This window comes from Mirounga angustirostris, unplaced genomic scaffold (genome assembly GCF_029215605.1).
Source record: "Mirounga angustirostris isolate CCGP_5_RB_7025 unplaced genomic scaffold, mMirAng1.0.hap1 SCAF_3, whole genome shotgun sequence".
Classification (NCBI taxonomy): Eukaryota; Metazoa; Chordata; class Mammalia; order Carnivora; family Phocidae; genus Mirounga; species Mirounga angustirostris.
In genome coordinates, this window is record NW_026991711.1 from 31,841,858 (window position 1) to 31,860,908 (window position 19,051).

Sequence of the window (19,051 nt, forward strand, 5' to 3'; positions counted from 1 at the left end):
TATTTTGTTAAATTTGAAAACCTCATCAGAACTGGTGTTTATTAGTGATAGCATCACTAAAGGAGTGTCTCTCTTTATATGTTTTCAATGTATATATATATATTTTTCCCTTTCGACACCTCCTGTTCCCTTTTGACTAAACAGTTTTCCCCAGGCAGACATTTTTTATTTGAGACAGACGACAAAGTAACAAAAGGCAGTTTTTTGACAGTACAACTAGAATTCAAAACAATGATAAAAGAGGTTTATAAAGAAGAAATATGATAAAGTATTTTCTCAATTATTTTCTACCAGAATAATCAATTAAAATGTCCATTTCCTAAGAGTTTACTTGGCAATAAGTCTTAATTTTTTTCCCCTCCAGAAAGAATGTGTAGGTGTCATTTGTTGCTGAGTAACTATGAAGCAAGGAAACAGTTTACTTAATTATAGGAAAGATATATTGCACATTTGTATATCACGCCTGGATGAAAAGATTTAGAGGGAAAGTTATCTTCCTGCAAAATCCCTTGATAATCGCCTTACAGTCTCATTTGAAAACTTGAAGTGTGGAGAAGTAGATGTGCTAAACCTGTTCATATTCTCTTAGTGACAAGCGAATGCTTTTTATAGCTTGTACTTGCTGTGAGCTTCATTTGGAGGTTCAACTGTTCCTGATAACCAGTTTTGAATAACAATGGAAACATCAAGCCAGATTGTGCCTGTACTGGGGGATCTGTATTGAGATCTTAACTTTTTTTCTGGGCATGTTTCAGAGTTCAGGCATGTATGATGTAGAGTCTTCCCTATTTTATGTTAATTTGCATGTCATTATACTTTAAGTGTATTTACATAGCATCATTTTGCTTTTATGCATTCAATTAATTAGAGCCATGATTTCATTTAAATACCTGTATGCCTCATAAATTCTGCTTTGCTCAAACTAAAGCAAAATCTTAGAGATTGCCATTGTGTTCTTATGGAGCCAATTAGCACCTAAAAGTGTTTATTTTTAAGCACACGCTGGGTGGCTGCTTGACAAACATGTCTATCATTCTAATTCTATTGTTTGGTATTTTATGCAAATGGAAGCATACACATATATACGGTTTCCTTTTTAAGTATTTTGACATGTCTGATGGCATACTATACACATTGTTCTAAGCTTTATTTTTCACTTATACATCTTGGACATTGCTTCACAATTGACTCCCTTTTTTTAAAAACAACTACAGAGCATTTCATTATCTGAAGTTACCAGAATTTAGTGAATTTTATATAGATGGACACTTAGTAAAAGACTTTGCAACTATCTAACACTAATACAAAAAATAGCCCCATAAATATTTGTAGAACGTGTTTAGTTATATCTGTGATAAGTTCCTGAAAGAGGAAGCTCAGGGTGAAAGGGTACACATTTTAATTTTGTTGGTTATTGTCTAAATGCCCTCCATAGAGGCTTAATCAAGATGAAATTAAAGTTTATATACTTACTATCTTAGCTCAGGCTTCTATGGAGCAATACCATAACCTGCGTGGCTTATCAACAACAGAAATTTCTCATAATTGTGGAGGCTCGAAGTCTGAGATGAGGGCACCAGCGTGGTTGAGTTCTAATAAGGGCTTTCTTCCTGCTTGCTAACTGCCAACTTCTCCACGTGTTCTCCCATGGTGGAGAGCACAGAGAGCAAGCTCCCCTGTCCCTTCCTATAGGGGCACCAATCCCATTCATGAAGGACCTAATCACTTCCCAAAGATTGCACATCCTAATATCACATTGGGGGTTAGGATTTCAACATAGGAACTTTTCAGGGGACATAAACATTCAGTCCCTAACACATAATATACTTAATTCTCCATTTCTACTCAAGTTACCAGCTGACTAGGTTTTCAGAGGTGACACAATTACTATATTCCTAACCCCCTGTCTTTCTCCCCCATCACTTGATTTTGTTAATTATATTTCTTCTGAATTTTATACCTTTAAATATACTTATATCTTTACTTGGCTTATAAACTCCTAAAAACTTATATTTGTACCCAGCTATTACACAAAAAGGGAGCCTGCTAACTTCTACTTCTGTCACCTTTGCTTCCAACATTTGCTGAGTTTATCCCACTTATAATCTATACTGTAGCCATAATCCTGACATTTAATTTTAGTCTACCATTTAAAATAATCAACACCCATGGCCAGTTCTTTTGCAATAGGTTTTTCACCCCCTGGTTAAATTAAATTTATTCTTTATTTCCTTATTTAAGAAGAACTTATGGGAATTTTTCTTTTTTTTTAATATTTTAATTTTTTTATTTGACAGAGCAAGACACAGCAAGAGAGGGAACACATGCAGGGGGAGTGGGAGAGGGAGAAGGAGGCTTCCCCTCTGAGCAGGGAGCCCGATGCGGGGCTCTTGACCTGAGCCAAAGCAGACACTTAACTGACTGAGCCACCCAGGCGCCCCTGGGAACTTTTTTTCAATTGCATTTATTCTCAAATGAGAGAAGGTAAAATATTTATTGGGTCGTTTTCTTTTCCCCCTTGAGAACTCTGTGGGTATTTGCCCATTGTTTTCTGGCATTGAATATTGCTATGAAGTCTGAGGTTAGGCTGGTTTCCTTATCTTTACCTTAAAAGTAGCTGGCTCTTCTAGTCTAAATGCCTCCTTTCCCTTCTCTTCTCATTCCAATAATTTTATTGAGGTATGTCATGGTATTGAGCCTTCTGTGTCAATCTATGGGAAAATGTCCTTTCATGTCTATAGATATGTCTCTTTTTTTGACAAGGTTTCTTGAATTGTGTCTGTAAATATTTTTATAATATATTTCAGTTCTATGGGATACTCAGTACATATATTGGATGCTTTTATATGCCTTTTATTTTTTTCTATGTAATTTGCAGCTCCTTTTTAAATTTCTTTCATTTTACTTCTCTCTGCCCTGTGCATCATATTTATTTTGTTTCCTCAGGGTCTAGTTTCCTTTCTGCTCTGTTTTCAATGTACCAATTTTTAGTTACCATAACTGAGAAGATTGTATTTTTCTCTGAAAGCTAGTGCATCTCCTTCTGTCATAGCTTTCCTGAGTTTTTATGTCACTACTTTGCACTATTGCCTCTTGCCATCTATGTAAATTTGGAATTTTCCAGTGCCTTCAATTCCTTAGCTTAAAATTGGGGTAATAATCATTCTACTTGATAGGAATGTAGTGAGGATTAAATGAGTTAATTTATTCACAGCACTTATACACTGTTAAGTACCTTATAAGTGCTTGTAATTATATTTGTGGTTTTATTTTAGATAGGCAGCTCCTTTTTCAATTTTTACTTTTTTAATTCATCAGATATTTGGTATAAATTTTACCTGCTTTACGGCAACATTTTTCTGATGAGTGTTTTTGCTTTCCAGTTGAACAGCTGGCTCTTTAGAAAAACACATACTCCTCCTTAATACAGTAGATAAGTCATTAAGTGGCCTAATTTAGGAGAAATATGAGCAAAAGTTAAAATGGAATACTAGGAAATAGTCAAAGGTAAAATGAACTGAAGACTCATAAAAGTATACTTTGTTTCTAATGTGTTTGCATAGAATTTTGCAATCTATGGAATGTAGAATTATCTATGATAATATCTAAATCATAGCTGCAAGAGAGAGGAAACCCAAAGAGACAAATAATGATGGAAGAAATTGATAAGATCAGGCCTCAAATGGCTTCACAGGTAAAAATTTGTAACTCCCAGGGAACAGGTTATTCTATTACTCTTCTACCTTTTTAATGGTGTAGAGAAGGGAAAAAAAGGCCTCATGTTTCATCTTAATTTTAACAGGGCCAGTATCACTTTGGTATCTAAACCTGAAAATCACACACACACACACACACAGCAGTTATGATAGCAACTTCTTTACCACCACTACTACCACAAAAAAATTCTTTTAATTTCAGAATAATTTTTGAGATCTAATTGACATATAACATTGCATTAGTTTTAGATGTATAGCATAATGATTTGACATATGGATGTATTGTGAAATCATTATCATAAATTAATATTACCACACATCATTATAATTTTTTCTTGTGGTAACTTAAGATCTATTCTCTGAACAACTTTAAAATATGTATTACAATATTGCTAACCTTAGTCACCACACTGTACATTTCATCCCCAAGACTTATTTATTTGATAACTGGAAGTTTGTGACTTTAGACCACCTTCACCCATCGCCCACCCCCAGTAACCACCAAGGTGTTTTGTGTGTGTTCTGTGTGTGTTTGTATGTGTGTGTGCATGTGCGTGTGTGTGTGTGTCTTTTAACTCCACAAATAAGTCAGTTCATACAGTATTTGCCTTTCTCTGACTTACTTTACTTGGCATAATGCCCTCAAGGTCCATCTATGTTGTTGCAAATGGCAGGATTTCTTTCTTTTTTATACTGAAAAAATGCAGTACATAACATGTCTTTATCCCTTTACCTTTTGATTGACACTTAGGTGGTTTCTGTGTCTTGATTATTATAAATAATGCTACAATGAACATGGGAGTGCACATAACTCTTTGAGATAGTGACTTCATTTCTTTCACAGATATACACAGAAGTAGGATCCCTGGATTACATGGTAGTTCTAATTTTAATTTTTTGAGGAACCTCCATTCTGTCTTCCATAGTAGCTGCACTACAGAATAATAATAGGTATAGAATTCATTATACTTTAAAAGAATAATGCAGCACCAAAAATGGGGTTTATACCAGCAATACAACAGTGTTTAATGTTAGAAGTTATGCTAATATCATTCACCATATAAATCAGGTAAAAATCCTATCACTTCAGTAGATTTTCCCAAAAGCATTTGATGGCACAATTTCTATCTTGCCTAAAACCTGTAGTAATAGTTTCATAGACCTCTCCAATGTGTGTATATTATAAAGTGACTTATACATAAATGTATACATGTTACAAATATACATTTGCATACCCACATATGTGTGTGAATGTATGTATACCTTCTTTATATTTCTAGGTATGTGTAGATCAAACAGAAGGCATTATGCTTAATGGCAAACAGGTGACATTCCTATGAAATAATGGCAAAGAATGCTTTCATGACTTCTATAATTCTATATTTCTCTAGAATTATGCAACTAGATGAGAGAAATAAGATAAATTGTTGGAAAGTTGTTAGAAGGTTAAAAGCATTGGGGTGCCTGGGTGGCTATCAGTCAGTTAAGCATCCGACTCTTGATCTCAGCTCAGGTCTTGATCTCAGGGTCACAAGTTCAAGCCCCACATTGGGCTCCACGCTGGGCATGGACCCTGATGGAAAAAAAAAAAAAGTTAAAAGCATCATATGTGAGTAATATGCTTGAATAATTGAAGAGCATCAACTGAATCAATTAGAAACAAGAGAACACAATTATAGGCTAGTTATACACACACATTATATAAACAAAATTGCCACAAAAACACCTAAGAAAAAAACTGAACAAGAAAAGTTTAAGTTCTAAATAAAGAGAACCTTTATTTAAGAAAAATAATGTACCAACAGAAATAATTATAATGCTAAATTAAAAGTTTTTATACTATAGAAACGATAAACCTATACCGAGGCCAGATTTTGGTATTCTAGAAATAGAACCAAACATAATTTATGATAAAGTCAAATCAGTGAAGGAAGGCTTACTCACCCCCCTCCACCCCCACCTGATGTACTCTGTGCTCATTCATGTTATGCTTCACTTTGTTTTTGTTTTTTTTTCTTCCATTTACCCACTTTGTTTTATGTCATGGTCATTGTTTTTAAAACTAATGCTCTAACACGGATTTAAATTCCCTTAGCAATAAACTTAATGTATATATTTTTTATTTTATCACATCATTAAAGTGTTAATGTTTTCTACTACAGAGAAGCTGAGGCAGTTGGGAAAGAGAGAATTGGACTAACTGGAGGCTGGGGATCTGGCCGCATCTCTGAAAGATGAGATGAGGGGGCAAACAACTTAAATGATCTGTGGCTTTGTATTTGGTTCCTATGCTGTAACCAAGTTATACCATGGCCTGTTTTGCTACATGTAACAGTTCTTATAGAGAGGGGGTTGGTCAGGGGGTTAGGCACCCTGGAACAATGCTGGAAAATGAAAACTACAGATGGTACATATTTATTTTTGCTTCTACAATGTCTAATCCAACTATTTGGAAAGTTTCCTTCTCCTTGGGAATTATTTCTAGAAGTCAGAGAACATTTACTCAGTAAAATCCTTGTTTTTGTTTTGAGGATGGTTTGTCATTAAATTAAGCTCATGTGCACATACTAAATTTTATATGAAGTCTCATTATGCAATCTCATGTTAACTTATTCACTAATTATATAATAAAATTGCTGGAATAATTATCTAACTCATATTTTATTAATGCTTAATTAAAGATATAGCTTAAGTAATTGTGGCATATTACAGTACTAGTGAACCAGAAAGTTATAATAAACAGTACAGTGGCAGAAAATTACTAGGTATAGCAGTTTAGTTTAATGGATCTTTTAGCGGAATTCATAAACAGATTACATCATTTTCAGATGGTTTTTGTTTCCATATTAACCTTTCTAAATGAGGTTTTGCCATAGGTTTAGTATATTCATAAAGGTGGCTTTCATCAACAGCCTAAAACAGGTATCAATATGCCCTTTGGGTTTTTTCATGAATCCAATTTTTAGATCTAATGTCAATAGTGGTTTAGAAATAAATTGAGAGAAAGATTGACAAAAAGTCATAAATTGAATAACTGCAGGGACTTAGGTTTTGGGGGCCTCAGGAGGCATTGTGACTTACTGAATTACAACCTTAAGCAGAATTCAACAGTTCCTTCTTTTGTATTTTCCTGACAGTCAAAAACATGTCCAGTAGTCTCCGGTGCAGCCTAGGGTAAAATGGTTGTCTTTGTTTCCAGTGTGATTGTTCCTTCATCTTTTAACCACCACTGGGCCCATGTACTGTGTGGTAACAAAAAAAGTATAATATTAAGCTGAATGGTGACAAAAGCTTAATGTTTTAGATTTATCGAGCTCACTGTCTTATTTTAGTTTTATTTTTTTAAAGATTTATTTGAGAGAGAGAGTATGGGGGGAGGGCAGAGGGGGAGAGAGAATCTCAAGCAGACTCCCCGTTGAGTGTGGAGCCCAACATGTGGGGCTCCATCTCATGACCCTGAGATCATGACCTGAGCCAAAAATCAAGAGTCAGATGTTTAACCAACTGAACCACCCAGGCACCCCTGCCTTACTTTATTTCTTATTACAACCTACAGAAGCAAACATTCTTTAAGAAAATAAATGAAGGAAGGAACGCCTGGGTGGGTCAATCAGTTAAACATCTGCCTTTGGCTCAGGTCATGATCCTGGGGTCCTGGGATTGAGCCCCATGTGGGGTTCCCTTCCCAGTGGGGAGTCTGCTTTTCCCTCTCCCTCTGCCCCTTCCCTCTGTTCCTGCACGTGCATACACACGCGCGCACACACACACACAGACCCCCACACACAAACTCTCTCTCAGATAAATAAATTCTTTAAAAAAAGAAAATAAATGAATCAAATAATGGGAAAAAAATCAAATATTTTGGCTGAAGAATTACAAATCAGGCCTTATATAATTTTTCATAAGGAAAACCATTAGTGATAAAGTTGATCCAGAATATCAGAGACTCAAATACATTTCGTAAAGCTGCAATTTAATACATGAACTTCAGGAAGGACCAAATCCTGTCTGCTCAATTCTTCTTCAGTAGGAGGGCTGTCTCCCCATGAAACCTTCCAGGAATGAGGGAGAAATGACTTCATACAAGAAGTAGCTGGCACTGAACTCCTCCGTGCGTGTTCTACTCCATTCTCTTCTACTTGATGAGGCATGAATTAAGTATGTCAAAGGAAGAGGGAAGAGTCCCAGGATGGAAAATATTTAGAAAAGTAAGGTACTTAATGTCTTACTATGTAACTCTATGCATGGATGATTTTTGGTGTTAATTTTGATTTACGTGAGGTATGACTGTGTCTGCATATGAAAGCTGATGACGGTGTACATTAGTATACATTGAGCAAGCTGCATATGGCTGGTGCAGGAGCCATAGCGTCCTCTTTGTAAGGACTTCTTGGCAACTCTTTCACCTAATTAGCACAGCACTTCAGTTTTATTCACTGCCATAATGTTCACTGTAAACTTCCTTCATTATCCCTTTATCCCCTTGGCTCTTGTTTTCCCTATGGAGTAAAGTATGTTTAATGAAATACCTAGGATTTAGTAGAAGATGATACACATACAACCTTGCCATCCTCAGGAGCCAGGATTGGTCTGTATGTTGAAAGTGGAAGTACAAATACAAAAAGGGCAAAAAAAGGGGGGCGGAGTTTGACACAACAGGTTTCTCAGATTTTATTGGACCTTTCTGGATATTTTTGTGAAGAGATAGGTTGAGAGGTTTATCGAGGCCACCAAGACCTGAACCTAGAGAGGTCTTGTATTTCTTGGGTATTTCTGGAACTAGTCTGACCGTGCTCATAAGTAGGAGTCACAAACTGAAGTACAGGGTTACTGCTGTGTTTTATTTGGTCCTGTGTGTGTGTGTGTGTGTGTGTTTAATTGAAACTTTTATTGAGATTATTGTAGACTTAAGAGGAGTTGTAAAGAATAATGCAGAGAGATCCCTTGTATCTTTTACCAGGTTTTCCCCAATGGTGACATTTTATAAAAGTATAGAATAGTATCACAACCAGGATAATGGAATTGATACAACCTGCTGCTCTTATTCATATTCCTGCAACTTAGCTTGTACTCGTGTGTGGGTGTATATATTTCTGTGTAATTTTGTCACACATGTAAGTTCATGTATCTACCACCGCAAGGATCCCCACACCCCCTCTCTCAATACTCTGTCCCCTTCAAACTTCTGACAACCACTAAGCTAGTCAACCACTTCTAAAATGGTGTTGCCTCAAAACGTTATGTAAATAAAAATATACAGTATGTTACTCCGAGATTTTCTTGGGTTTCTGTTGGCAGGATGGCTGGTGCAGCCTCAAGCATCATGTCCTCTATGACCAGCTCCAAAGTTAGGCTGTCACAGGTGCCTGTTTTCTGTCTTTGAAGGGAGACTCTCCTTGAAGCTGTCACGTGGATTGTCTCTTCTGTCTCACTGGTAGGGACATGTCACATGTGAGCTTGCTGCCAGCAGGAATAGAATTACTGTAATTGCCTTGGCATAATTAACATTCACTTCTGTGGTTTGAGAAGGATCTCATAAGGCACATAGATACCAAATTTCTGAACAATATCATCGTTTCATTTGGAAGGAAGTAGGTGGTAGTGGTTAGGCCATACTAGACTAAGTGTGTTACTTATTTTAATCATAAAGCCTGATCTGATCTTTGAAATATAAAGTGGTAGAGATAGGGTAGAAATAAGGACTAAGCAGGATAGGATGCAGAGATAAACTGACTCAGCTGCAGAATTGGTCCCTAAGTTATAAAATTCTGTTTATTGGAAAGGAACTGGGTTTTAGGCCTGATGGTCAATGTCTCAAGTCAAGGTTTCAGTTACAACTGATAACCGGGTTATCCGGATAGTAGGATAGCCTGGAAAAATGGAACGAATGATCCAGTGGTCAAAGAGGGAACCAGCTGTCTTCCAACTCATGGAAGGTCCCAGGTGATTGGGAGAGGCTGCTAATAGATTACTTCAGTCTAACATGGATTAGTTTGAAAACTGGGCAGGTCTGAGTGTACAGACACAAGACATCAATGATGCTTGTGGGAAGAAAAAGGCAGGGAATGCCACTGAAAAGTCTGGTCATCAAGGATTATTTGCCATCCTAAACTTAAGTAACTCAGGAATGGGCTTTTCAATTCTGGAAGATTGGGCGCCTGGGTGGCTCAGTTGGTTAAGCGACTGCCTTCGGCTCAGGTCATGATTCTGGAGTCCCGGGATCGAGTCCCGCATTGGGCTCCCTGCTGAGCAGGGAGTCTGCTTCTCCCTCTGACCTTCCCCCCTCTCATGCTCTATCTCATTCTCTCTCTCAAATAAATAAATAAAAAATCTTTAAAAAAATTATCAATTCTGGAAGATTTATATTATTCAGAAATATTTCAAGGCTTTATTTGAATTTTCTTAGAACACTGATTCAATTCAATGGCAGCAAATTATTGAAAACTAGGTTCACTTAGCAAAGCACTGTTTGATATTCTTTAGATGATAATCCAATATCTGGATTAGGACACTGATACTGGGATAGAAAATAAGATTAACTGGTTGAATTATTAAGTATTAATGCTTGCATTAACTAAAAAAAAAAAAAGTGCCAGATCTTCTTCAGGTACCCATGGTACAAGTCTCTATTCTTGAGAGAGCATACATTCAATTGAACATTTACTAATTAGATGCTGGGCTCTAGACAAACCTGAAGATGCAAAGATGAATGACCTATGTTCTCTAACTTCAAGCAGCTTAGTCTAGAAGGCAAAATAGAACAGACTTTTTACCTAGTCTACTTATAATTGAATTCCAAGCAACCAGCAGAGATGCTGGCATATAAGTGATGCTCAAAACCCTTTTATGCACAAATGCATATGTAGACAACTAACAAAAATATTGCATGGTAATGCTATATTAAAAATGTGAAGGGAGAGTTAGGCAAGTGAGGATACTTGGAAGGTTAATTATTCTCTCTGTGGAAATGCAGGGCAGGTAAGGGAAAAAGGCTCAGAAGGAGTGGTATTTGAACTGAAACTTGAAGAATGAGCAAGATTTTTCTAAGTGGAGAAATGCATAAAGGTGTGAACTTACATTAGAATCTTGGGAAATGATGAGAAATATACATGTAGCAGAAACCTATGGTGGGTAGTGATTGGGTTGGGTAATGGCTGGAGATGACCTTGGAAAAGTAGGATGGGATAATTTAGGGAAGACTTGAACATACCCTTTTAAAAGGCTTACACTTTATTTTACAGGTAATGGAAAGACATTAATTACATTTAAGTGTATAAACTGCATGATCACATATGATTCATAGAAACTGCATGATCACATATGATTCATAGAAAAGAGACACTGGCAGTATTGAAGAGGATTGGTTGAAGATAACCATGAGTCAGGGGTTAAGTCAACAGGCATTTGGAGTAATCCAAATGAAAAATGCTGAGAGCCAGGGTTAGGGTACTGACCTTGGGAGAGACAAGGCATTTTATGGGCATTGAGAGATATTTTAGCAGTAGAATTAATGAGACTTGATTGATTTGGGTATTCATGGTGATAATGGAGATGCGGAATCAATTTTTACTCCGTAGTTTTTGGTTTAGAGAATTGAGTGGATAGTACTGTGGTTAGCTAGTGAAGGGAAAATGAAGGGGAGAGGTTTGAGATGAGCTCTCTCACTGGAAATACTGTAACAGAACACTCTGACATATAAGACAAACATTAATAGGGCATGAATAGGGTTGAATAAACTTGGTTTTTAAAAATAAATTTTTATTGAAGTATAACATTCACAAGTCATAAGGCCTCAGAGCAAGGAATACTCACAAAAGTCACTTATATAGACAATTACCCAGGTAAGGAATAGAACACAAATAGCACCTGCAAATTAATAAATAAGCTATGACAGACTGGCAATCAACATACCTAGCAATACTAAAACAAAAAGATGAAATCTTGACCAAAGGAAAAAAAGAGTTTGTTATCTCATCCTGTGAAACAACTAGGTTTTTTTTCCCCCCCTCAATATTTGAGAACTATGTTTGACCTGGTTTGAATTAAATGTAGACTTTATGATCTACAGCCTGGAAGACAACTCAGATAAGTAGTTAACATCCACAGTAGCTGAACCTGAGCTACAACAAGAGGCCCATGTGACTATGATAGGAAAGTATGCCATACATATCAAAGAGCTGAGGACAGAGAGAACAAATAGGTTTTCAGATAAATTAAATAGTGCTTCTCAAATTGAAAGTCATTAGCGTAGAAGCTCTGAATTATATGTATTGACTTTCTGCTTCTTACTTGGGCAATAACTATAGCTAATATTTATTGACCCCTTCCTATGTGCTGGGGATGGTTCTCTGGCCTTCATAGGTATTAAATAATTTAAGCCTTACTATTATCATCAGATGAGGTGCCTGAAACGAAGAGCTGCTGTGTAATTTCCCTGAAGTCACAGCTAGGAAGTTATGGAACTAGGCTTCGCACATGGCCACTTGGATGCAGAACTAGTGCTGAACGTTTCCTACACTGATGCTAAACCCTCTTTGGTAAACCATGAGGTGAGAAGCAACCGCAACCTGTGTAACTGGTGCTAGATAGTAATGTTCTCGAGCCCTTGCTAATTTTATGGCATAAATGGCAAAGTTCTGAAGGAATACCTTAATCAAGGGGCAGTATAATGGTATGTAAACATAGGAATATTTAACCTCTACTTATTCATACATTTTATATTCATTTATTGAACACTTAGTACAAGTCAGATAATGTGTTTGCTCAGAATTTGCCTTTTAGAAGCCTTGGAAAAGCAAGTGTATCAGCATATGATTACAGTGTGATAAGGGATCTTATAATAGGGTGGATGGCAGCTTGGAACAAGAAGTGTTGCTTCCTGCCTGGAAGTTGAGCAGCTGTCTATGGAGAAAACATTTGAATTGCCTCTTGAAGGATAAGTACTCATTTGCCAGATAAGGTAGGGGAAGACTTCCTTTGAATACCAAAGGCACGGGGGTGAGGGAACCTGGAGGGACCAAAAAAAAGTTGGAGAGGCAGGCAAAAGCCCGATGAAACCGGTTTTGTAAATCAGCCTAAACCTTGATTTTCCTTGATCAGTAGCTTTCAAACTTTTCTGACCCTGACAGTCGGAAATTCTAAATAAACTGTAATTAAACATTTTTTAAACTGTAATTAAAACAAGTCACCTGAAACAAGACTTGCAATTAATAAAGTATGTCCTTCATTTTTCCTCTTCCTTTTTCCTGTTACCTTTCCTTTTTCTGTCTTCTAGTGTTTTCTGTACTTCCTTGGAAAACAAATAGTTTTGAGATCCACTCAATGGTTTGACCCAGCAAGAGTTTACTGCCTCTAGTGAAAAAGAATACTTGAGATGATCTATCATACTTATCTTTTAGAAAAATTATTTGACTTCGGAGTAGGGATTAGAGCAAGATCCTAATCTGGTAGACAGATTTAAAGTCCAGAGCCAGTTAGGAATTATTCAGAAAAACTAGCCAAGAAATGGTGAGGGCTTAGATTGAGAAATTAGAAGAATTGCCATCGGGATACCTGGGTGGCTCAGTTGGTTAAACATCTGACTCTTGATTTCAGCTCAGGTCATGATCTCATGGGTCCTGGGATCAAGCCTGGCATCACGCATGGAGGATGTAGAGCCCCATGTCATCCTGGGCTCTGCACTCAGCCTGGAGTCTGCTTCTCTCCCTCTGCCCCACCCCCACTTATGTGTCCCGCAGGTGCATGCTCTGTCTCTCAAATAAATAAACCTTAAAAAAATGCCATTATAATTATAATTATAAGAGAAACAGCCTTAGACTCAGAGCTTAGGTATGGGGTGTGGGAGGGAAGAAGGAATCCAGAACTAGCCATGGGAGAATTTATAATCTATATATACTTAAAGTTTGCAAAAACCTAATAAATTGTTTCAGCTTCAGAGCACTCCTCCCTGAAATATAACAAAATGATTCATCCTTTACACATCAAATTTTCTTCTATCTGGGATCCTGATTAAATGCTTCTGCTCAGAGGAATGTTCCTTTCTCCTTTTATGACCTAATGACAGGCTTTTAATTTTTCCTCAAGCACTTCAAAGAATTTCCTATCTAGTAGGTTATCTACAAAATTCCATTAGGGAATAATTTGGAAAGCATAAAATGTCTGACCCCTATAAAATCTTACATGGGAAGAAATGAGAAAATAAGTCTCTAGCCTGTGAAGATGAAAAGAAAAAAAAAAAGTTTGGATGGCTTAAGGAAGAAGCGGGTTTGCTGTTTAATGAGAACATAGGATAGGATACATTCCTGCCTGGAAGTAGTTACTGTTGTGGTAGTGTGATGAAGCAGATGGGTTATCCCCATGGAATCAGCTTACTGATTGGCACTGCTGGTCTTCACTGGATTAGTGACTGCTCCAAGCCAACAGCAGTTGTTTCGGAGAAGAATCAGTAATACAGAATTCTTTCCCTCAGTTTTCCTTCATTCCCTTACCCCTTATATCATTCCATCATCTCCTATTGCTTTTTTAAAGGAATTGAGATAAAATTCACATAACATCACATTCACAATTTTAACTTTTAAGTGTGCAATTCAGGTGGTCTTTAGTATATTTGGTATTGTGCAACCATTCACTATTTCCAGAATATTTTCACCAATACTCATTAAGCAGTCACACCACATTCCCTACCCGCTCCAGCCCTGGCAACTAGTAATCTACTTTCTGTCTCTGTGGATTTGCCTATTTGGGGCACTTCATATACATTGAATCATACAATGTGGGGCCTTTAGTGTTGACTTCTTTCATTTAGCTTAGCGTTTTCAAGGTTCACCCATGTTGTAAGCATATATTGGTACCTCATTCCTTTTTACGGCTGAATAATAATCCATGGTATGGATAGACCACATTTTGTTCATCCCTCCATTTGTTAATGGGCACTTGGGTTGTGTCTACTTTTTGACTGTTGGAATGCTCATAGAAACATTATTCATATGTAAGTATTTGTATAGACATGTGTTTTTAATTTTCTTGGGTGTGTACCCAGGAATAGAATTGCTGAGATTCAATGGGAATTCTATGTGCAACTCTTTGAGAAAATCTCAAACTTTTTTCCACAGTGGTGGTGCCATTTTGTATCCTCATCAGCAATGTATGAGGTTTTCTAATTTCTCTGTCTTTATCAATACTTGTGTGTATATTTTTTAAAAATTTGGAAATCACATTACCTTTTGTAACTTATTATCAACCCTATGTTCACCTTATAGTCTCCTATGCCTTTGCTTCACTTTTCCTCATTTTCCATCTTGCCAGCCCCCTGACGTTATTTGTGTTAAAAGCCACTGTGACCATTTCTTTTATTGGTGGGAAAAATCATCACTATTTTACCTATTTTTTTTTCATATGCCAATGGGGGGAAAATGGTGTATTACTTCTCTATCGCTTCATAACAAATTACCCTAAACCTAGCAGCTTGAAACTACAAACATTTACTTTCTACAGCTTCTGTGGGTCAAGAATTGATAGGTAGCTGAGATGGGTCCTCTAGCTCAGGGTCTGCTATGAGACTGTAATGAAGGTATGGGTTGGAGCTGTGGTCTCCATGCCTGCTTACTGGAGCAGGAGGCTCCTAGGCTCACTCATGTGGTTGTCAGCAGGATTCAGTTCTTCCCCAGTTGTTGGACTGAGGGCCTTAGTCGCCTAATGGTGTTCCTTGAGGTTCCTTCAATTCATTCCCTCATAGGCCACTCCATTGGGCAGTTAACAGGGAGAGGCTGGCTTTATCAGAGCAAGGAAGAGAAAGAGCAAACGACATGGAAGTTTCAGTCTCCTTGAATCTAACCTTGGATGTAACATCACTTTGGTTGCATTCTATTCATTAGAAGTGAGCGGCTGGGTCTAGTCCAGCCTCAAGGGCAGGGGATTACACAAGGGCATGAAACCCAGAAGGTGGATCCTTGGGGCCATCTCAGAGATTGCCTACCACAAACTTTTTATGAAAAGAGGAAAAGACTTTGAGGAGAAACATAGTTTCTCATATTTTTCCAAATGAAAGTATTTTAATGTGAAAATTATTGGTGCTTATTTAAATAGCACTAAGGTGTTCCCTTAAAAAAAAAACAAAAACAACAAAACAAGAAATAACAAGTGCCGATGAGGATGTGGAGGAAAGGGAACACTTGTGCACTGCTGGTGAGAATGTAACATGGTGCATCTAGTGTGGAAAGTCACAGGAATGAAAAGTGCAGCATAGGGAATATAGTTGATAATATTGTAATAACAGTCTACGCTAACAGTGACTACACTGATTGTGGTGAGCACTGAGTAATGTGTAGAGTTTATGAATCACTATGTTGTATACCTGAAACTAAGATAACATTTTATGTCAATTATTCTTCGATTAAAAAAAAACAAAAAACCCTTCATGTTAAAAAAAAGAAAAAGAAAAAGAAAATAAGATTTCAAGGCTTTTGATTAGTTGGTGATATAGAAAAGTTTGGCAATAACCAAAAAAATAAATTTGGGATGAATCAGGAGACCTGAGTATTACTTTAAGGCCTAACATTAACAAAAAAATCACAGCTGGCTTGTGCAAAGCCTATAAACCCGTGGGCTTCAGTCTCATTATCTATAAAACCGATGGGTACTTTCCATCAGAGGCTCTCAAGCTTTGCCTACCACCCACAATACACAATTCATTTTACATAAGGGCCAGCCTGGGATACACACATAAAGAAACAGTTCACAGATAACTGAAGCAAAAGTTTATAGAAACAATATTTACTTTTACTAAATAGAAGCTCTCTGCTATCTTTTTAAAAAAATATTCTATTCAATTTCACTGAAATACTTTATTATATTTAACAGAAAAATTGAGTTGACCCAGCTGAATTTTGTATTATGTTCTAATAAATTGCAATCCTCTTTGAAAACATTGCTTTCTATGGCTACTTACAAAACTGTAAAACTAATCTAGAGTCACTTGCTATATCTGTGAAGATGATACAAAGGATAAAAAGAGAAAGGTGCACATTTCTCCTATTCCTTTAAGCACCGAGTTACCAAGTTAAGAGTTTATTAGCAAGTCAGTGTATCTGTATGTTGTCACCAACCAATGTCTGTACATATTTTGGTAAAGAAGTCATGGGTAGCTATGTTAGAAAGCAAATGATTATATGGAACAAATAGCCTCTGGCTTTGCCTAAGGCTAGCAACCCTCTCCCAAATTCTTGATCCCCGAAATCCCATTCCTTTCCTAGTCTACCAGCTTCAAGGGATTATTGATTGTCACGCACATTATGCTTTTTATCATTTATCTGATTTATTATCATTTATGCACTCATTTTTGTGGATATATTATACTTGGTGTGATATGTAATGCTAACTTCATATGGAATTTCCATTAAAAAAGAAATTTTACCCAGATAAGGAAATTTTCTTTACTGTGCTGTTGACTATCTATTAAGTACTTGACAATGCACAAGGCATGCGTATGTTGCTTCTAAAAATTATCACCAAAGTATACATAACGGAGCAGCATGAAATTTGTGGCAGCTCACCGAAAGTCATATTTCTTTGAAGTTTTCTGTTTTAGCTTATATATTCATGTGAATCTTGAGCTCTATGATATGTGCTTATTTTAATATCTAATCAATGTTTTACATTATTTATGAGTCAGATTACTTTAACTTCCCTTACTCCTCAATCTTAGAATAAAATTTATGTCCCAGGAGGCTGCACCATGATTTTTCCTGGCTCAAAGCAAAGTACTCTGAGGAATTTTGAGAAGCATGAGACATGTTTTCAGATAATCCTCGTAATCACCCTATGAAATAGATTTTATTCTCCTTATTGAGCAGATTGAGGAATAAGAAGCTTGAGAAACTTACACAACTGGTAAATAACAGCATTAGAACTTAAAACCAGGTTTGTCTCCACAGCCCATATTGGTCTTACCATATGCTTTTGTCATAATGCTTTTAAGTCTTTATGGAAATGGAAAGAGTTCAGATAATTCTGAAGTATTCACCTCAAAATTTCTAGGGTTCTGTACACTTTCAGTGTACTTGTTTTTGTTTTCATCCTGGAGAAGATGTGAAAAGGGTGGAAATTCAAATACCTGTTCCTTCAAAAAGGAATTAGGCACCTGAAGATCACAGTTATCCTAAAGTCACGTCCAGGAGAAGTCTGGAAGACCGTTATGCAGATGAAACATTTGGGCTCTCATGATATTAATCACGTTCTAGGAACTTAGATAGAATGATTTGTTGGGAACAAGGATAGACCCAAATGGTGTCACAGCCAGGGACTCTGGATTTCCGCATGGAAGCTGAGTTCTCCTACTCCCTCAGAATCAAATTATTTGTGGAACCAGAATGCATAAGAATGCTTTCAAAAAGAGAGGAGAGAGGGAGGTCTTACTAAAAGAAACTGATTTTACTTACCCTTTCAGCTCCTTGCAGCCCTCTCAATGGTTATAAGGGGGTATAAATTCACTGGATACATGAAGAAAAAAAGTCAGAAATGGGAGAGCAGAAAGAAAAATAACTATAGGCTGTAATTTCCTTAAATCTGCATAGTGATTTCCCCATTTGTCTTAATACTCATAAAAAGCAAAATATTTTATTTTCATATTCATACCCTTTTCTAAACACCTCTTCTTCCAACAGAAGAGGCTGCAAAGATCTCGTCTCATTATTTTTCTTCTCTGTCTTCAGTGTGTGACTTGTATCTTCATGATGGCAAGATAGCAGCTGCAATGCCAGGTATGAGTTGAAACAGACTCAAGTTGTTTGTTATGATTTTACTGCCTAGATTTTGGACGTGATGTCCTGCAATGCAGCAGCCTTTATGCTACTATGAAGACAAAAGCCTTATTGGGAACAGCAAAGCAGGAAAAGATAAGGAGGCTGCTCCTTGATGACACAAAGCCTCTGTATCAGCCTTGACTGCTAACCCAAGATTTATTGTATATAATGAGCTACAGTTAGTCTTATTTTCTGTTACTTGCAGATGAATACAATCCCTAAATGAAATTACCTCAGGTTTTTTTTTTTTTAAGTGTCTTTCAAATAAACCTGTTACTAAGACTTAGAAAATCTTGTGTCCTTTCTCATTTATATCTGTTTTGAGTGGATGTTCTAGTAAATATAGAGGCGAATGCTGTGATTATTTAGGTACATATCATATATTAAGCATAACTCTATCAACACCTTCCTTTTGAGTTAAAAACCACCCTATGTGCCCTTCAGTAGTTACATTTCTGTCCCTTTGGTCTAAAGATGCTATGGAGTGAATGTTGTGTCTCCTCCCACCTCCAAATTCATATGCTGAAGCCTAGTCTC